Source organism: Ruditapes philippinarum, unplaced genomic scaffold (assembly GCF_026571515.1).
Source record: "Ruditapes philippinarum isolate M1 unplaced genomic scaffold, ASM2657151v2 ctg52_1_1_1_1, whole genome shotgun sequence".
NCBI classification, from domain to species: domain Eukaryota; kingdom Metazoa; phylum Mollusca; class Bivalvia; order Venerida; family Veneridae; genus Ruditapes; species Ruditapes philippinarum.
The window spans coordinates 298492-321175 of NW_026858333.1; the positions used below are offsets into that span (position 1 = coordinate 298492).

General features: G+C 33.7%; 1 protein-coding gene across 1 annotated transcript in view; it reads right to left on the reverse strand.

The window, feature by feature from the left end:
* The window catches only part of LOC132752859 (teneurin-m-like), a 112304-nt gene extending 92357 nt beyond the window's left edge, over positions 1–19947 (reverse strand). The window contains exon 1 of the mRNA XM_060743249.1: positions 19710–19947. The gene's annotated coding sequence lies outside the window, so the exon portion shown is untranslated. The remainder of the gene's footprint in view (positions 1–19709) is intronic.
* Positions 19948–22684: the final 2737 nt, after the last annotated feature.

Genomic DNA, 22684 nt, shown 5'->3' on the forward strand with positions numbered 1-22684 from the left:
CTGTAACAAGTTCAAACTGCTATGAAAGTATGAAAAATGCTTCAATACTAATGAAACTTGGCACAAATGTTGACTACACCATAGGCTCTGTAACAGCATGCTCAATGGTAAATTTCCTGCTACCATGGCAACGGGGGGACGTCTCAAAATTCCCAAAAATCACTATTTTGCATTGCTTTTTCCATCAAAACTGATTTCAAAGTGCTGCAACTTCTCAATGAATTGAGATAGAGTAAAAGGCTTTTCAGCGTCGGTTACTAGCTACCCTAAGATCGACCTGAGGCCATTTTTAGCCTGTCACATGTCCAAAATTTTCTTGGAGATGAGGGGGACTCCGCCCCCCTTCAAACCCCCCAAACAGAAGGGGGCACATCCCCCTTCTGGCAACCCCCTGATGTAATATTTGGATGGGGGGCGGCGCCGAAAAAGTGGTCACTTTTTTGAACAACATTTCTCAAATGAAAAACAGTGTTTGGGGCCTAAATAGGGCATTTTTTCACTGTTTGAGGCCTCAAAAGGGGGGGGGCAAAAAGCCGTCGAAACACGCTTCTATAAGGGAAAAGGTTAACAAAAAATGATGAAAAACTTTGGAATTACACAAAAACTAGATTTTCCATGTTAACACATGTCCCAACACCGAAATTTGGTGAAAAATTGTTGTTTTTTGACATTTTTTATTTTTTTAATTAACCTTTTACCCCATGAGCATATTGCGAAAAATGGCCATTTTCACTGAAAAGCCTCCTGTAACAAGTTCAAACTGCTATGAAAGTATGAAAAATGCTTCAATACTAATGAAACTTGGCACAAATGTTGACTACACCATAGGCTCTGTAACAGCATGCTCAATGGTAAATTTCCTGTTACCATGGCAACTGGGGGACGTCTCAAAATTCCCAAAAATCACTATTTTGCATTGTTTTTTTCCATCAAAACTGATTTCAAAGTGCTGCAACTTCTCAATGAATTGAGATAGAGTAAAAGGCTTTTCAGCGTCGCTTACTAGCTACCCTAAGATCAACCTGAGGCCATTTTTAGCCTGTCACATGTCCAAAATTTTCTTGGAGATGAGGGGGACTCCGCCCCCCTTCAAACACCCCAAACAGAAGGGGGCACATCCCCCTTCTGGCAACCCCCTGATGTAATATTTGGATGGGGGGCGGCGCCGAAAAAGTGGTCAATTTTTTGAACAACATTTCTCAAATGAAAAACAGTGTTTGGGGCCTAAATAGGGCATTTTTTTCACTGTTTGAGGCCTCAAAAGGGGGGAGGGGGCAAAAAGCCGTCGAAACACGCTTCTATAAGGGAAAAGGTTAACAAAAAATGATGAAAAATTTTGGAATTACACAAAAACTAGATTTTCCATGTTAAACACATGCCCTAACACCGAAATTTGGTGAAAAATTGTTGTTTTTTGACATTTTTTATTTTTTTAATTAACCTTTTACCCCATGAGCATATTGCGAAAAATGGCCATTTTCACTGAAAAGCCTCCTGTAACAAGTTCAAACTGCTATGAAAGTATGAAAAATGCTTCAATACTAATGAAACTTGGCACAAATGTTGACTACACCATAGGCTCTGTAACAGCATGCTCAATGGTAAATTTCCTGCTACCATGGCAACGGGGGGACATCTCAAAATTCCCAAAAATCACTATTTTGCATTGTTTTTTTCCATCAAAACTGATTTCAAAGTGCTGCAACTTCTCAATGAATTGAGATAGAGTAAAAGGCTTTTCAGCGTCGGTTACTAGCTACCCTAAGATCGACCTGAGGCCATTTTTAGCCTGTCACATGTCCAAAATTATCTTGGAGATGAGGGGGACTCCGCCCCCCTTCAAACCCCCCAAACAGAAGGGGGCACATCCCCCTTCTGGCAACCCCCTGATGTAATATTTGGATGGGGGGCGGCGCCGAAAAAGTGGTCAATTTTTTGAACAACATTTCTCAAATGAAAAACAGTGTTTGGGGCCTAAATAGGGCATTTTTTCACTGTTTGAGGCCTCAAAAGGCGGGGGGGGGGGCAAAAAGCCGTCGAAACACGCTTCTATAAGGGAAAAGGTTAACAAAAAATGATGAAAAACTTTGGAATTACACAAAAACTAGATTTTCCATGTTAACACATGTCCCAACACCGAATTTGGTGAAAAATTGTTGTTTTTTGACATTTTTTATTTTTTTAATTAACCTTTTACCCCATGAGCATATTGCGAAAAATGGCCATTTTCACTGAAAAGCCTCCTGTAACAAGTTCAAACTGCTATGAAAGTATAGAAAAATGCTTCAATACTAATGAAACTTGGCACAAATGTTGACTACACCATAGGCTCTGTAACAGCATGCTCAATGGTAAATTTCCTGTTACCATGGCAACGGGGGGACGTCTCAAAATTCCCAAAAATCACTATTTTGCATTGTTTTTTTCCATCAAAACTGATTTCAAAGTGCTGCAACTTCTCAATGAATTGAGATAGAGTAAAAGGCTTTTCAGCGTCGCTTACTAGTTACCCTAAGATCAACCTGAGGCCATTTTTAGCCTGTCACATGTCCAAAATTTTCTTGGAGATGAGGGGGACTCCGCCCCCCTTCAAACACCCCAAACAGAAGGGGGCACATCCCCCTTCTGGCAACCCCCTGATGTAATATTTGGATGGGGGGCGGCGCCGAAAAAGTGGTCAATTTTTTGTACAACATTTCTCAAATGAAAAAACAGTGTTTGGGGCCTAAATAGGGCATTTTTTTTCACTGTTTGAGGCCTCCAAAAAGGGGGGAGGGGGCAAAAAGCCGTCGAAACACGCTTCTATAAGGGAAAAGGTTAAATGCACATAGTAAAAACTTAAAAAAATCTTCTTTTAAGGAACTAAAAAGAGCTAGAGCTAAGATATTAAGCATGAAATATCTTCTAGTGAGTGTTTACAAAGATTGTTAAAATAAAAGCCCTGGGGTCAAAATTGGTCCTGCCCCAGGGGGTCATTAATTTTCTTTAAATGCAAATAGTAAAAACTTAAAAATCTTCTTTTAAAGAACCCAAAGAGCTAGAGCTAAGCTATTTAGCATGAACGTCTTCTAATGAGTGTCTACCAAGTTTGTTCAAATAAAAAGCCCCGTGGTCAAAATTGGCCCTGCCCCAGGGGATCATTGATTTCCCCTATATGCATATAGTAAAAACTTCAAAAATCTTTTTTAAAGAACCCAAATAGCTAGAGTTTATATTTATAAGTTGAAACATCTTCTAGTGAGTGTCTACAAAGTTTGTTCAAATAAAAGCCCTGGGGTGAAAACTGGCCCTGTTCCAGGGTTGTCATTGTTTTTAACAGTATGTGTTAGTAAAAACTTAAAAATCTTCTTTAAAAAAACCCAATAAACCAGAGCTTTGATGTTTAGCATGAATCATCTTCTTATGGATGTCTTCCAAGTTTGTTCAAATAAAAGCCCTTGGGTTAAAACTGGCCCTGCAGGGTGGGGGGGGGGGGGTATATACAGGTGAGAAACCTCAGAGACATCATGGCCCTCTTATTTAATTATCTACCTTTATTATACATGTACTTAATTATGCTTGTCCAGAGAAATACTGAAAAAGAGTTGATGAAATTTGATTAAACTTTTTTACACAGCGAAAATAATCAAGTGAAAGAAAGTGTTTTTTCAAAGAACCCTAATTTTTGTGTCGCCTTGAAAAGGTGACATAATAGGGGTTACTTTTGTCGGCGGCGTCTGTGTCGTGTCGGCGTCCCCTAAAGCTTGTCCGGAGCATAACTCAGTCACTATAAGTCTGATTGACTTCAAACTTGGTATGCATGCTTCTTTTTAATAACCCGAAGTGCAGTGCACAAGGACCCGGTACTCTGCAGTTCTTATTTTTTGAGTTATTGCCCTTTTGTTAATTTTCATACTTTAATTCTGTCCGGGCCATTTCTCTTCAACTAAAAAAGCTATGGACTTGATACTTCATAGGATGATAGATCTTATTAAGAAGAAGTGCAGTGGCACAAGAACCAGTACTCTGTACTTCCTAATTTTTGAGTTATTGCCCTTGTTAATTTTCATACTTTATTTTTGTCCCGGCCATTTTCTCCTAATGAATAAAAGCCATGGACTTGAAACTTCATAGGATGATAGGTCTCATTAAGAAGAAGTGCAGTGCACAAGAACTGTTACTCTGCATTTCTTATTTTTTGAGTTATTGCCCTTTGTTTATTTTCATACTTTAATTTTGTCCGGGCCATTTCTCCCTTAAGTATAAAAGCTATGGACTTGAAACTTCATAGGATGATAGATCTCATTAAGAAGAAGTGCAGTGCACAAGAACTGGTACTCTGCATTTCTTATTTTTTGAGTTATTGCCCTTTGTTGATTTTCTTTCTTTATTTTTGTCCTGGTCATTTCTCCTCAAGTATGAAAGCTATGGACTTGAACCATCATAGTATGATAGATTCTTATTGATAAGAAGTGCAGTGTTCAGAAACTGCTGCTCTGAACTTATTATTTTTTTAGTTATTGCCCTTTTTTATTTTTCATATTTCATTTTTGTCCTGGCCATTTTCTCCTAAACTACATTGTTCACAAGGCGACACATCCGACTCGCGGAGTTCTAGTTTCTAGCTTAATTTTACAATAATCATCTCTTAAAATACATGTACAACAACTTTTAAAATAATGGTTGTCTGGAGTAAATTTTTCAATGATATCACACTCAAACTAAATACAGTTGTAGAGACTAGTGAGCAGAAAAGTCTTGTGTCAAATAACCAAAATTCTACATAACTTAGTTTTTTGAATTATCTCCGTATATATTTCATGATACTGTTCTGAGAGAGGATTAAAATCTTGAAGGAATTAATTTGATTGAAACTTTATAAACGTTATACAGTGAAAGAAGATTAGCATGATAATTGCAGTAAACAAAGGCCATTATAAGTTTCTAATGACATGGTCACATTCATATAATGTGATGCAAAAAATATTGACCATTTGAGTGTTTACTTGATACTGATACAGAAAAATTTGATATATATCACAATTGATTATTTTTTCATAGCTTTTGTCTCCCTTTATAATGTCATGTGTTAAAATAGTCAAGCTTGCAAAGTTTCCTCTGGTAGCTCTAATTTCACTTGTTGCTCTTGTCAAAAAAAGGCCAATAACGGTTTATGATCGACCTACACGTACATGTAACCTAAATATTATATTTGAACATGTGTGTCATAGAATAATTGTATCAAACTACTGTTCATTTACTGAATTGTGCACTTTATATTTATCAACCGGCAACACCCTTCACTGATTGAATTATCTGCCCCGAAATAGAAAAAATAGTTATTTGATCCTTCATACGTCCCAACTGCAGTGCCTTCAGCACTTTGATTTATAATATAAGGTGATATTCCTACGGTTAAATTAAATCATTGAATGGCAATAGAGAATGTTACTTGTGTATGCCTTATGTACATAGATGGACTAAATCGCCAACTCTTTGCTGGAATCTTAACTGCTGGTTGCTCATTTTTAGGACTTGCAAATTAACAAAACTTTATAATCAAAAGGAAATATAATTAACATTTGTAGGGAGCATTTTAAATCTTATTTAAAAGAATTATGAAATAATTCACCACACAAATATCACTTTTCCTTAAATTAATGACAGTGTTTGACAACAGTGACAATAAAAATTTCTGTCCATTCGACTCTGCGTCTCTGAAAATATAACCAATTTCATTTTTTTGCAATAAAAACACATCTCAGATCAAACATGAGTGATTTTTTTTACTAGATAGGAAGACATTATGCATTTCTTCTTTAATCTTAAACCGAAATGCACAGCGAGGAAAGACAATCAACAAATGACAAGCGACATAGCACATGGTCATTTATCAGAGCTCCGACTTTTATTAACACAATGCAGTCGCTGGTGCGATTTTGAAATGAAAAGTTACATTCAACAACCAATGCATTTGCATGGCCGTCAAAATTAATGGTCGCCCTTAGATGACCCCATGTATCGATTCTTTCGGGTTTTGTCTCCGAAACAAGACTGTTGATTAGTTTGGACGAAATAAATTGCAGTAATCAGAGAGATCTTCAATAGCAACTTGTATCAATTTGTTGAGTCTGTTTTAATAATGCCGAAATTTACCGCGAATAAGCGAAGGAATGCAAACGCCATCCTCTACATAATACGCTAAAATTGCTAAAATTTCATTAATCAGGGCATCTTGTACACTGACTAGATTAAACCTTGTACAATAATACAAAATTAACAAAATCCTATTCAATTTCGTAGTGTACGGATGACAAAAAAAAATTCCCCGAGCGGAAATGATAGTTTTAGTATCAAATGGTGACAAAATTGTTGATATCTAGGAGCAATTACAGAGCATTGTCCCAGAGTAACGGGCACATCTGTCGTTGAGCAAAAACCGTTTATCTCAATGACAAGCTACTAGAAAAGAGAATGGGCTCTTCATATAAAACATTGAAAGGATTTCATCATGGCAACTTTTCCTCGATTCAAAATTAAATTTACATGCTTTCAATACATTATGTCACTCAATCAAGTGACTCTAATCTGTTTCAAATTAAGTGAACATTTCTGTAGTTATTAAACTCTGACTGGTTTTTATTAGATTATATATTAAGATTATAAAATGAGTCAAAAAGAATGACGAGTTTTCTCATCATAAAGAAAAAAATTACTTTGCGTCACGTCAAACACTTTCACTGCTTTAAATTAAGACTTTTACAAGTGTATTCACTTATGCCATACTTACATACACATGTAATGCTTCTGAAATGGCTTATTTTACAAACACTTTGACAAAAAATATAGAAGCCCAATTTCATTTTCAAATGCCGAGAGGTACTGTTGGATTTGACAATTAAGAAAATTCTAAATCTGTCCAATTCAAATAATGTGCTTTGTAACAGTAGCATCTGAAGAAATGGCAATTAACTTAATCAAGACCAAAAAAAAACAACAAAAAAACATCTGGATTACAGTCGTATCACAGGCAACAATTATAAGATACTTCCGCGCAAAAACAAAATCCACAGAAGATGAGTGTTATACCATTCTGAAGGGTGTCTTTGAGAATAACAGCTAATAAAGCTCTTTAGACCGTTGGAATCTGCATAAATGAATTGCTTTGTCTCTCTCAAACATCCTTACAATCCTCTTGTTTACTTCCTGATATACCCTCGGGCTAGAAATCGCTAATTGTTCCATTAAAATCTCCGTAAACGAAGTCCTACCATGAGAATTGCCCGCCAGTCACTCTGTATCACCATTCTTATAGTGCAGTGATTTTTATTCGATATCAATTGCCAAAATTGAACTACCAGTCATCGTAAGGCTGCCGTAGTTAAAAAAAGCATGATGCATTTTTTTAAACTCATTTTACCCCCCTCTGGTTTTACATAATGGACATTTCCTGCTTTGAATTTGAAACAGTGCTGTCTTTTGTTAAATTTCCAAGATTTCAAGATCTACTTAATGATTACTAAAAATAAACTCAGACTTACACTGCTATTGCTTGAAGAGCTAGAAGTTACTTAACAACTTACGAGTGACCTGAAATATCTCTTTTACAAGCTTCCTAAACATTTAATTTATTAAGACAATACTTTTAAATATTGAAGTGATTACATAAAAATCCCTCCTTTGAGAGCCCACAAGAGATCACTTTTTTTAAGAGCTTTATTAAACAGTAAACTTTATCATTCATACCAAATTCTCTTTGTATTTTTATTACCTAACAAATTAACTTTCCAATAAAATATTTAATTGCAACCACTTCTTAGATTTCTATTACAAACCTATTCAAGCAAAACTATAATCCGTAAATCTATTATAACATCTTTTACTTTTAGCTGTTATTTCCTGAGCCTTAAGCATTAGTATTCTAGTGCACAAAAAACAACAACAACAAAACATGCCAGAATATAACAGCTTGTAAACAATCAAGAGAACTTAAAGTGCCATAACTCTAATAAGTTATCAAATAAAAGCCACATAAATCTTATTTTATACAAAATAGAAAGGTCAATAACTCCTGCAAAAACTTTATATGGCGCACACATATAGAAGTAAGGAACAATTAAAAGCTACCTTTAAGGTGACAACGGAGTCAATTATCACTTAAAATACCTAAAATGAGTTTTTTTGCTTAGTAGATTTATCAACCTTTTTTGAACACATTCGTGATTTAATTTTGGAAGCAGTAAGTCCAAAAAATGTGTTTTTTAACGTTTTAAAACGGTACCTGTACCATTTTTATCTGCTATTCGCGTAACCTGTCAATTATCGATAACGCTCCGCCCCCTGTTGAGGCATCAATGAGGGAAATCGTAGTTCATGATATGCGTGAATTACCGGTCCATACTACTTATATTTGTTTGAATTCATGTATCGTACAAATACCGTACATCTGTTATGAATATCTTTTACCTTTTATTTAGCCTTTTTTTATAAAAATAAGAAATTGTCGGCCAGTGTACGTAACATAATGTATGAAACAAATAATTAAGCATAGCGCAAATCGCCCGACCACGGGGTTGATTAAAAATATAGTTGCTAAAATATCCATAATGTGTGAAAATAATTTGTCTGTCCCGTCAATCTGATAGATATTACATTGAGTTTATGGACTTTTGTACGGATTCAAGGGCTTGCTTTACATTCAAGCCTCGTTTTCTAACAATGTCAAGTAAAACAACAACAAAAACAGACAACATTTTTTTATGTGAACGCCTATATTATGACTTTGTGGTAAGGTGTCCCTGACAAATTTCTAAAACCATTTTAGGTTGTCTAGATGATTATTTCTCAATTAATCAATAAAAAAAGATAATGAAATATATTATCAGTGAATGCTTTGAATAAATTGTTCGCCGTAAATCGAACACAGTACTAATAAACTGGGACAAAGTATGGAATTTATTGATTTATTGTATATCCCAGTAGAAACTGGATCTCTAGCTATGTCGTGCAGGATGATACGTGTATTCATGAATAATAGAAGCCAAGAAGGTCAGATCATAATGATCGAGTGATACCTTTTATTTCTATTTAAAATATGTGAAGCATTCATATCAATTTGGAGGAAACAAATATATGAATTCCCGTTCTTATTTGTACATCTACCATGGACTTTAAAAAGACGTCAGAAGCTCAGTTTTTTTTGTTATTTTAATTTATATTTTAAACGGAATTTCATACACGAATACACAGACAGAGTGACACTGGTATATTATAATAATAATGATGATGATAATAATAATAAACTTCAAAAGCGAAACAATGAAATACCCCGCTAGCGGTGCGCAAATACGTTCCATTTCCCCCCCACCGAGTGCCTCAAATTTTACACCGAAAGTCACGTGACATTGTGTGACGACGGTAATTTCACGTTAAGATTTGAAGAATTTCCTGTTATAAAACAGATATTAATTCAGCAACCTTTTAATTGGTCAGATGTTCACTGGGCCATAAAATGTTGTTAGAGTATTTACCGCAATTGTGACCCTCTCTGGTGCGATATTTGTGTATTATGTATTAATTTAGCGTGAAACGTAGGGGTCCGAGAGAGAACAGCCGATTTATGACACTTCGTTTGATGCGGTCGGACTAACTTTGAATCGGCATAACTTTTTTAATAATCAAAGCAATTAACATGCGGTTTAAAGCACATGAAAGGGAATTCATTTACGGAGGGAACCGTGTCAGGGATTTTTGTTTGCTCAATCAGCGACTTAATTATCTTTAATTACGTAATATGTATGGTGAAAAAAGTCGCATAAATGTTTGACGGGTTACGTAATATTTTTTTGAAAAGAAGATAGAAAAAAAATTGAGGAACACGGTTCCCTTAGATATTATAAGTATGTTTATTTCCAAAGGTTTGATGACAAAAAAAAAAAAAAAATGACTTTGATATGAACGATTTAAATTTTAGGATTTTTATTAAAAATCAATCATTTACAAAGGCATTTTTTTTCAAATATGTTATTTTTTATGATGATCAACGACATTTAATGCACAAAGATTAAATAAATAACAATTATTACTGAAATAAGTTGGTTTAAATGACATTTATGTAAGTACCACGGAAAGTGTCTGTTGTCACCTTAAACAGAATTATTTCTATATCTAATAGCTTTACAAGCACAGAGCACTTTAAAACATGTGAATATCACCAGAAAACTTGATTTAAAAAAATAGAAATGTTTCAACATAAAACAAAAATTGGAAATATATCAATGTACATACAAAAAAAAACAACCTATTTTGCCAAAAATTGGAAATATACAACAACCACAAATGTTTACTCAAAATGTTCCAATGTTCAAAAATTCAAAGAAAAACAAAACACTTAACAATATAAAATAAAACCAGATAAAGGAAATATTTCAATGAAAAATAATGGTTTTAATGTAAACTTAGCCAAGGATTTAATGTAAACCAAGGCAAGGTTTTAATGTAAACTAAGCCAACGTTTTCATGTTATTTACCAAGCCAATGTTTTAATGTCAACAAATCCAAGGTTTTAATAAAACATAGCCAAGGTTAGCCAAGATGTTAATGTAAACCAAGACAAGGCTTTAAAGTAAACAAAGCCAAGGTTTTATTGTAAACCTAGCCAAGATGTTAATGTAAACCAAGACAAGGCTATAATGTAAACAAAGCCAAGGTTTTATTGTAAACCTAGCCAAGATGTTAATGTAAACCAAAACAAGGCTATAATGTAAACAAAGCCAAGGTTTTATTGTAAACCTAGCCAAGATGTTAATGTAAACCAAAACAAGGCTAGAATGTAAACAAAGCCAAGGTTTCATTGTAAACCTAGCCAAGATGTTAATGTAAACCAAAACAAGGCTAGAATGTAAACAAAGCCAAGGTTTCATTATAAACCTAGCCAAGATGTTAATGTAAACCAAGACAAGGATATAATATAAACAAAGCCAAGGTTTTATTGTAAACCTAGCCAAGATGTTAATGTAAACCAAGACAAGGCTATAATGGCTATAATTTAAACAAAGCCAAGGTTTTATTGTAAACCTAGCCAAGATGTTAATGTAAACCAAGACAAGGCTAAAATGTAAACAAAGCCAAGGTTTTATTGTAAACCTAGCCAAAATGTTAATGTAAACCAAGACAAGGCTATTATGTAAACAAAGCCAAGGTTTTATTGTAAACCTAGCAAAGATGTTAATGTAAACAAAGCCAAAGATTTGATGGCTACCCAAAGTATATCAATACAGCATGAAATAAGGCAATTACATTGTAATTTACATTGTAAAACAAACTAGACAGTGAAAAATTAAATGAATAAATATTTATGAAAGAAGACATTGAATCAAGATAGGCAAGACAGAGAAATGACTATGAAAGCCTGCGAAAGGCACACAAATTATCATATGACGAAAACGGAATGACAATTTTATGATTTAATATATCACGCTATTATGCAATAACTCTGGTACATTCAATAGGCAAAAAATAGATTATATACAACTGGTCGCCTGCTCTCGTTCCATCATCAGAAACGATCATTTTTCAGAGATATCACAAACACTCGGAAAACATCAATTCCGAACAAGATGAATCTCTACGAACCTGTTTTGTAAATAAAACCCATTTTTAACGATAAATGATTTGACATATCATCTGGTTTGATAGACATGAAATCTAGTGGGGAAATTGCATTTCGAAGACACATAGCACTTCATTGATTAACCGGAGAAATGCAGTTTGTCAAGATTTAATTTTTTGAAATAGAAAATCCCAACTTTTCCTTTTCTCAACTCATATAACAGCGGGAAACTTTAATAAGCGGTATTTTTTCCCTTTGTTGCTTTGCAAGTTCTTTATACACAACTAGCAAAGGAGTTTATTACATTATAAACAAAAATTTTTATTCCTTTTCACCGGATATTCTTCAATTATCGCGAACAATAAAATTCAATACAGCACTCAATCTTTTACACTACATTGCCCTGTGTAATGGTGCTCACATCATTTAGTGACGAAAATGAAATTTCACATCACTCTTTTAGTTTAACAAAGGAACTATTTATTTAACGCAAAAAAAAAAAGACGATGATGAAGTATTACAATTTTCAATAGAATTGAATACAAACGCTAAGAAATTGTAAACTTTACTAACTTTACAATTGTAATTTTCATTTTTTACTTTCAATAAATTGGGATCAGAAACCACAAGTTGATTAAAATGGCCAAGAGTTTCACTACATTTTTAGTTTCTATGGAATTCGTTTTAAGATAAAATATCTTGAATTACTGTGATAAAATGATATAAAACATAATTATGGGGAAGGCATTCAATTTTGTATTCGCAGTTGGAAGCTTAGCAACAATGCACAATTTTAACCGCTATCACATACTATTCATAACCAAAAACGCTCGACGTCATACAAAGATTTGATTGATTTGGGAAAGTCATAAAATGATTGCATAATTGTTACCAAGACGCGTGTTTTTTTGCAATAATCTAACATATAGAATAATCTACAGTAAATCTACCTTCTTCCTCAGTGCCCGTTTATATTTAAAAAAAGAAAAAAATTCTATAATCGGTAAATCCATCAATGCGATAAAAATGTCATTTTTACATTTTGCTTTTTTATTATTTTCATTTAAAATTACGTAAATTCAATAGAAAGGAAAAGGAAAACAGTAAATAAAATTGTCACGTTGCAGCCACACTCTGGGATTCCATAAACTATACTGGAAAAAGCCTTTAATCAGTTTTCATCCATAAAAATTGTGTACTGGCCCGGACAGCATACTTTGAATTCCTCTTAAATTTCAATATCAAATTTTCATAAAATAATATCCTTTTCGGCCTAAGCATGAATGATGTGTTGGGAACGTATATAAGTTATAATCTGTGGCAAGATGGTCATTATTGCCTTATCGTTAGGTGAAGTGGTTTTCAAATTTGGTTAGATTCATGCCTGTGCGTTTTAAAAATTCAATTTACCAAAATTTCCCGGGGCGTCAAAGAAAAATAATTTATTATTTTCAATTGTAATTGCAACCGAGATCCACAAGCATTCTAAATTTAAAAACTTTTAAAAAATGATATGGGTTTAATTAATATCCTGATAAGATTTAATTAATTCCTAGAAACACTTTCAGCCCTTCTCTTATTAAAACTTTAATGTGGGAAAAAAAATTCTTTTAAGGGGCAAATTTTTCTTTTGAAAATTAAAACCCTTTCAAAAAACTGCCCTTTTTATAATACCCGTACTCTAAAAAAGGGTGCCTGTGTACAAAATGTGATACAAATATGAAGTTTGAACAATTGAATGTGCAGACAATTGCCGAGTCAAGCTATACTTTTATTAAAGTTAATTTCATTTCCTAAAAGGAGACAGTCTCAGAAAATTAATAAAATTGTGATAAATGAACTTTCACTTTCCATGATTATTGTATAAAATATAATTTTTCCAAAGCAAGATATCAAAGTTTCAGAAGACCCAGCAGTCCCATGAACAAGGTGACATTTGGCAGTGCCAATCAAGAGCTCGAAATTTTCACCGAAATATTTTTGTTTTCCATTACTCTCGATGGATGTCCACTTATACATGATTTCTTGTTCTCAGCATAAAAATTCCAATTTTTCTTCCTCAGTTTTCTCCCTCCATTTTCCACCCGTGTTACATTATAAATCAAAGCACCGCAAGTCAATTATAGCCGAAACAAATTTCTATAAATACCAAAACAAAATAATTACAGAAAGTTTCGGGACATTAATGTCTATCTTTAAATAGAGTTGATTTTCTACAAATTTAATATCCGAGAAGATTTCTCTGATTCATGCAATGTTTGAATCTAATAGAAATCTTAAAGATTAAATATTACAGAAGACATGAAACATGCCTTCGGAATTAAATTAAACGAGAAAAGCTGAAATCGATGTTAATTGTTGTGTTTTGCAGAATAATTATATAGGATATATACTTTAAAATGCATCACAAAGTTTATTTGATTCTGCTATGGTGTACTTTCTTTTTGATATTTTAAAGTACATTTTTTTTTCAATTCTATCTTTTCTTGTGATTTATTTCGTGCTTACTATCTGTTCTTAATTCAGTTTTAAAGACAATGAAAATTTTGAAATTAAGCGTCAGGCTAGAGAAAATATTTAGGGTCACATGGTTCAAAATATGCAAGCTTGCCTGGTTAATAGTATATTGTGTCATTGTGTTCAAACGACTGACATGTGTTATGGCACTTGCTGTGGCAAAATACCTGTGTTGTCTAACTAGGCGTATGAAGTTTGTTGTCTAATTAAGCAAAATGCCTGTGTTGTCTAACTAGGCATATGCCTATGTTGTCTTATTAAGCAAAAGCATGTGTTGTCTAAATAGGCATAAGCCTGAGTTGTCTAATTTGGCAAAATGCCAGTGTTGTCTAACTAGGCATATGCCTATGTTGTCTTATTAAGCAAAAGCATGTGTTGTCTAAATAGGCATATGCCTATGTTGTCTAATTTGGCGAAATGCCAGAGTTGTCTAACTAGGCATATGCCTATGTTGTCTTATTAAGCAAAAGCATGTGTTGTCTAAATAGGCATAAGCCTGAGTTGTCTAATTTGGCAAAATGCCTGTATTGTCTAACTCTGCATAATGCCTGTGTTGTCAAATTCAGCAAAATGCCTGTGTTGTCTAATTAAGCAAAATAATTAGGCAAAATGCATGTGTTGTTTAACTAGGCAGAATCTCTGAGTTGTATTTAGGCACTTTGGTTGTAATAAAATGCTTGGGCTGTCAATTTATGTGGCAAAATGCATGTGCCGCATGATGAAACTTTTACTGTGGCAAACATGATCTTAATGCATTACATTAGTAGGAAACCTTATTATCTAATGATTACTTTATTTATCTAACTTAACACATTCTGTAAATTAATTAAATATTAGTACACCTTACACAATAAAGGACAGAAAACAAGCAAGAAAATTAACATCAGATTGTTGACATCAGAAAAGCTGTTTATATTTTGCTGTTATTTCACTGAAGATTTTAGGTGCCACAGACCTTACATGGTTTACATTAATATATCATCAGATCTGATTTATTTGACCAGCTATAGCTACCACATGGCTTATGAAAGCAAGAGAACAGAACCTGGCATTCATAATAAAAAAAGACATTATCCAGATTAAGTAATTATTTCTCATTATCTATGTTCTTAACCTGGAGGTATGAAATCTCACAAAACATTTTGATATTTATACTAATATTTACCTCAGTTATAAACAATGAGGGGCCCCTACAACCGAATGACCAAATTACATTCACAATTCAACAATGCAAGATCTAGGTAGTGTTGGACATAAGAAATTTCACTTTTCTACACTTTAAGTAAAAGTTTTATTTTGTATTTTGTTAATATTTTTGGTAACTTAAATACATGCCTATAAAACTTACTGAATGGATAAATTATAATCAACTAGAGGATGCTTTTGTAAAAAAGCGCATGTCTCCCCCACTGCTGAGAATAACTGTGAATGGAAACAGGAATGGAAATGGAGATAAGATAATGTAAATACCCGATCATCTGCTCAATAAGACCAATCATCCTATGAAGTTTGAGGTCTGTAGGTCTAAAGGAACTCTAGTTATCATCCGGAAACGAGAAATTGACCAACGGTCAGTGTGACCTTGACCTTTGACCTACTGACCCCAAAAACAATAGGGATCATCAGCTCTATAAGACCAATCATCCTATGAAGTTTGAGGGCTGTAGGTCAAAAGGAACTCTAGTTATCATCCGGAAACGAGAAATTGACCAACGGTCACTGTGACCTTGACCTTTGAACTACTGACCCCAAAAACAATAGGGATCATCAGCTCAATAAGACCATTCATCCTATGAAGTTTGAGAGCTGTAGGTCAAAAGGAACTCTAGTTATCATCCGAAACGAAGAATGGACGGACGGACTGACGGACGACGGACTGACAGACGGACAGGGCAAAAACAATATGTCTCCCCCCAGTTTGAGGGTTGTAGGTCAAAAGGAACTCTAGTTATCATCCGGAAATGAGAAATTGACCAACGGTCACTGTGACCTTGACCTTTGACCTACTGACCCCAAAAACAATAGGGATCATCTGCTCTATAAGACCAATCATCCTATGAAGTTTGAGGGCTGTAGGTCAAAAGGAACTCTAGTTATCATCCGGAAACGAGAAATTGACCAACGGTCACTGTGACCTTGACCTTTGAACTACTGACCCCAAAAACAATAGGGATCATCTGCTCAATAAGACCAATCATCCTATGAAGTTTGAGGTCTGTAGGTCTAAAGGAACTCTAGTTATCATCCGGAAACGAGAAATTGACCAACGGTCAGTGTGACCTTGACCTTTGACCTACTGACCCCAAAAACAATAGGGATCATCAGCTCTATAAGACCAATCATCCTATGAAGTTTGAGGGCTGTAGGTCAAAAGGAACTCTAGTTATCATCCGGAAACGAGAAATTGACCAACGGTCACTGTGACCTTGACCTTTGAACTACTGACCCCAAAAACAATAGGGATCATCTGCTCAATAAGACCATTCATCCTATGAAGTTTGAGAGCTGTAGGTCAAAAGGAACTCTAGTTATCGTCCGGAAACGAAGAATGGACGGACGGACTGACTGACGGACGGACAGACGGACGGACGGACGGACAGGGCAAAAACAATATGTCTCCCCCCCCCGAGGTGGGGGAGACATAATTAAGCATATGAAACCTGACCCGTTTTAAATTACCAGACTTATAGTTTATGACACAAAAGCTGTCCTGTTTCTCATGTCTGTAGGCTTATCAGTGAAAGATGCTATTAATAAGATAGCAATCAGGTCTGAGTGATCACTTATGCCTTACCTACATACACTTGAAGAAAATAGTTCCTCAACTTTTTCTTCATTATCTACAGTTCCTATCTACGTCCCTATCTAAAACTGTCCATAAAGAAAAAAGTAAATACATTCTTTATGATACAGGATTTCTCTTCAGACACAGGAATTGATATAAGCTCAAAAAACTGTTTTAAAGAAATAAACGTGTTGACTTTCTTAAGTCTCCGTCTGCTAAAGTAATAATCTGTCAGAACTGTGGAGTCTGACAACATTTCCTATCCCAGTGAACATAGAAATAAATCCCAGAATGCAAAAACATTGAAATTTCATTATCTGACATTCATGCAATGCTATTACTTGACACCGTATTTTTTACCATTATTTGACACCAGTTATTCTCATTTCAACATAAGAAACCATCAATTGGCATCATTTGAGACCTTTTTCATTTCCTGCCTACAAATTACAACAATATTTCAGCATCAACACTTTTTAAAAGTCATCATTTTTTCATCATTTAACATTGCCACTTAACACCAACATCTATTTACGTCAGTGACTTCTGTTAAATGTGTAAAGCATTTGATGTCAATATTAACAATTGACACACATGCCCTTTATATTGAAACTTTATCAGCTTGGTATTTTTATCATTTAATGTATTTAATACAACTTGACACTAACTAAACATTTAAATATCAGAAATTCATTTGACACCTTTTTATTATCTAACATTATCATCTGGCATCATTATCATCATTTGACACTCATGTCTATTTCAATGGATGATTTGCTGCTGCCAACACCAAATATTTATCATTTGACACAATTTTCATCATCTTACTTGACCATTTGACAACAATATCATTTTTGACAATTTCAAAACCTGAGTTGAAACAGATGATTTTCATCAGTTGACTCCAAATTTTTAACACTTGACACCATTTTTAATCATCTTACTTATCATTTGACATCAATATCATATTTATATGACACATGTTCCACATGGATGATTTTCTTCAGCTGACACCATATCATGATCAGTTTACACTATCCATTTCTCATGTAATGATGTCAGACAAAAAGGGAATGATTAAAAAGTTTCTAAGCATGCTGAATGTAAGGAATTTTAATCATATTTAAATGATAATGGTTTTAAGCTTGTCACACAATGGACTTTAATTCACATAAATGACTACAGATGGCGCTAATAGTATTTTTCTGTTCTCTAAGTCTTTAAATTCAATTCCAAATGAATACTCTTGTATGACTAAAGACAATGGAATTCAAAAGCCCAAAAAGAAAAAAATAACCAAATTTCTACGGCAAAAATTTACAAAAAAAATTCTTCTAAAAAATTAAACAATGCGACGGCAAAGGCAAATCCTTGAAAGAAAACAATAAAACGGCCTTAGCAAGAAAACCCATTATAAGTACAAGCATAAAACATGGTACAATTTGTGATAACCATCTTTAAGGACAATATTCCTCCATGTGTAATCAATTAATAGCATACAAATGCTTGCTTTTTCACGATTTATGGAATCATAACAGAAGTTGAACTGTCTCCGAAAGATCATCTCAACAACTATTGTAAGCGTATTTACATAAAATTCACATTTTCGAACCGAAGAAAACAATCAGCCAGCATTGAAACATGCGTTCAAATGAAGGACGACACAAGCGTTACATGGAATTACGCGATCAAAGATCTCGAGATGATTAGATCTACAGTATGACAGCCAGCATGCCTTATTTGCATATTTCTCCCATAATCCACTGCAATACAAGCTAACGGAGCTTAAAACAGAGCTTTTCAAAAGCTTTTTTTTTTTTAAATATAAAAAAAGCCGATGTAAAATTGTAAAAGAAATGGCAGCGCCTTGCATCCTTTCCTAATGCATAATGTTATTTGTTGTAGTTTTTTTTTTCCGTCCCGTAACAAAGAAAACTGATTATTTCAAGGGAGTTAAAATAAAAAACTCGCATAATGCATTTAAAATACCTAGACTGCTTCTGCGAAGATCTCCTTCAATACTGATTAATATAGTTTTCATCCCGACCAATTAGCATGCTTCTTCAAGGCATTATCTAGTGTTATAAAACGATTCAATCAGCATCCCTTAAAACTATTTTAAAGCCGGGATGAAAATCTTGGCAATGAAAAATCATCAGCAGCTTAATCAACTGTTTCACTTACAGATAAAATGTTTCAAACTGTTCATAAATACAGGAGCATGGGGTGAGGCAGTTGTAACTCAAAAGAAATAACATAGACACAACAGTTTTGTACCAAGAGCCTAATTAGTTTTGTTCATTTTTTTAATTTTTTTTGATGAAACACAAGTTTGAGAATTTTCCTTTACCCATTTGATTAGGTATAACAGATTAGTAGCATGTTTGAAGGATTTCTATATCAAAATATCATACAACTTATTAGCCTTGCCAGTTCTGCAAAGATGTATTTACTTTAATCTTATATATATAAACAATAGGCATAAAACATTAAAAACATTTGAACTTTTTTTGTACCAGACACAAGAAATAAAACTTTTTTGTACGAGATGAAAAAAATAAGTAAACATTTTAGTTACAAATGCTTATTTTACAGGAACATGTTTTGCACCGCCTATAGGCGTTTACTGTAGAAATCTTACAGACTGAAAATCATATCTTCTTCTATTTTTTTCATGCACACCAGGATCTTGATTTAAATTACGTTGTAAGCCCTCTATTAACAGGAAACTAAATATATTTTCTCTGTAATAATACTCGCCTAAAATCTCATTTAATATAACATAAAATTAATCTACGAAAATCCACGGTTCTTTACCTTTAAGTGATTTACCTAAACTTCCTCAAATCTCCCCACTTCCCGACACCATGTTAACAAGATCTCCACTTGAAAAAATATCGTAATTGTATACATTCTTTTGCATCAAGAAAAAATAACTTTTTCATGTATCCAACATAATTCCTGCTGCGAGAAAAAATCCTGGCAATTTTTTTTTGTCAATTACTGTGACCCGACTATGAGCTTTTCTTTGAACGACATGCCCACTGTGAAATCATTTCCTAAGTATCAACACTGTAACGATCTATTCCCCATGTAAGTTTTGTTAAGAACATAGTTTGCACATAGTGGTTAACCACTATTAATTTCCAAAACAACATAAATATACAGTCATGTTTATATAAGAAACAGAAGCGGTGGAGCCCCCCACATGGCCTATAAAAAAGTGTAATTTCACAGCACCAGGATGTTTACATTGGTTTATCCTTAAATCTCTGTCTTGGATTAAACACGCCAGATTGTTTGATCTTTATCTTCAAACTTTAATTGTGTCTGAATTCTGGGAAATATCATGTAACTAGAAACTTGTGAAATTTGAAAATAATGCTGAGAATTTTAATTACATACTTAGAATTTAGAATACTTTGAAAAAGCATCACAAGGCATTTGGGTTGCTTGTCTATAAGGGAAGGAATACCAGTTGTAAAACTTTGGAATCCATCAAATATGTTCCTTTTAAAAACTTTACAGGGCTCTGTACTGGCTTTGAGTGCCAGATTCCAAGCCAGTTCATGTCCATAATAACGCATGACTGTGCAGGCCTAACAAAATAATTGACACAAAAAAATATGTATGAGTGTACTTTAGAAAATGTCAAGACATCAAATTGTACATGTGACTAAATAAAACCAGCCTTCTTACAACTCTTTATGTAATGAGAATTACATACAAAAAGCGTCATTCAAATCTGTACTGATATTAACCTGGAATTATATTTTTCCCAACAATCAGAGAGTGATCCACCATTCTATATAAACATGCATTTAGTATTAAAAGTCCTTACCATACCACTTCATCAATGATCAGTAAATACTTCTAATTGACAATTAGCAGTCTGGCAAACCTCCTAAATACATTCCTTACAAGATTGCAAACATAAGAAACCCATGCACCCAAAACAAGGCTGTCAGGTAATTTGTTACCTAAACAAACACCATTGCATCGCACCTTGTTTTATAGGTATCACTGCTTTACTTTAATAATAACTTTGATGTGAGTAAGATTTTTGCTTGGTTCTAACAGTATTTCAATCATATACTAGTTGTACTATTCAATACAACAGTACCTGAGTACTAATCAATTTTTCAGCAACTGTTTAAGTAGTTGGTGAAATTAAAACATTAAAAATATCCATAATATCAATATATGATCCCTGACTCCGTCTCTACTGACATATGTAAATAACTATGATACAAATAATGAAAATCAATTTTTGGCATCAGTGACCTTGACCCAATTCATCTGAAACTCCATCCAAATGTAGAAGACCAACACAATAAATAGCAGTTAATAAATAATGGTACTATATGAGAAACAGTCAGTGGGAGGCAAAAAAAAATCAAGGAAAAAAATTCTAGGAGGATATCAAACATCTATACAAAACCAATGCAATGCTGTTTACTCTATATCCTACCAATTACATCAAAAAAGTTATTTACATAATACGTAAACAAAGTTAATCATTAGCACACTTCACCTTGGAGAACTAAGTAAATTTATGCCCAAACTAGATTTATTGATATTCCAGCTTAATACACTGTTAAAGTACAGGGGTAACATGCACTTATGACCGAGCAGGACAATGACTTTTAATACCTAATTACACTAATTGACATTTTAATTTATAACAGTACAGAGTAATTTGTCAAAGTAAAATGTGTAGTAAAACTAACTAAGGAACTCTTTTAAGTGTCTTGTAAATTTAAACAAGTACAATGACTTGAGCAATATTCTTGAAATGATGTCTTTTATGAATAAATCCTCACTAATCTGCTTGACATTTACCCTGCTTAATTTTCTATAATGAACTTGTCCTGCTTTGGTTTGGAACAGTCTATTGTAATTGTTGAGGGGTTTCATTATGAAAATGCTTAAATTCAGCAGCCAACCAACAGTACACAGTAAAGTCACAGTTGAAAAGCTGGTTTTACACCTGGTGCCAAAGGATCACCTTATTGTGGTTAGAGCACTTGCACGGGTTTTCCTGGTCGACTTACCAGTACTAATGACCAATAATTTTTCTCCGCAAGCGACATTACTACTAATATCCTACATAATTTTTGAATCAACAAGTGACCAAGACTCAATGTCTGTTAACAATTGTCATGGAGAAATTTCACCTGACACCAGGATCAAACCAGTGACCCCTGGACTACATATCTGTTTCTATCACTATTGAGTTTAGCATGTTGGCTTGAAAAGCAAATATCCATAATCCATAATATTTACAGACCCCTAATAGTATTCCTTGTTTTCACTTCTATAATCAAATTAAAATGTACATTTCAAAAATTCAAAACATTTGTATTTGAAAATCAAATATTTAAAATTTAATAAGTGGCAAATCAATTATTGAGTAATTCCCCTCTCTGAACACCCACTTCCTTACTTGATACAGGAACAAATTCATTTGCAGAAAGATTGAATGGTAATTAACTGATATTGCTAACCGAACAAACTTTCTCATGGTTTCATTAAAACAATATTTTACAAATAACTACTGATAATAAATACATTATGTACCAATAGCCTAATTATCTCCAACTAACGTCTTAATACATTTCTTTATAGACAGATATGATCATTAAAATAATACGAAATTCATCTTGATATTCAATTTGTAACAAAATCTAATCTAAACACGTATCATTAACGAAATTTCATAATCAGTCAGTAAATGTAGAAATTATCTTTAATTTGTTTTCTTGTGTGCATCGGAAAATTCCAGGCAAACG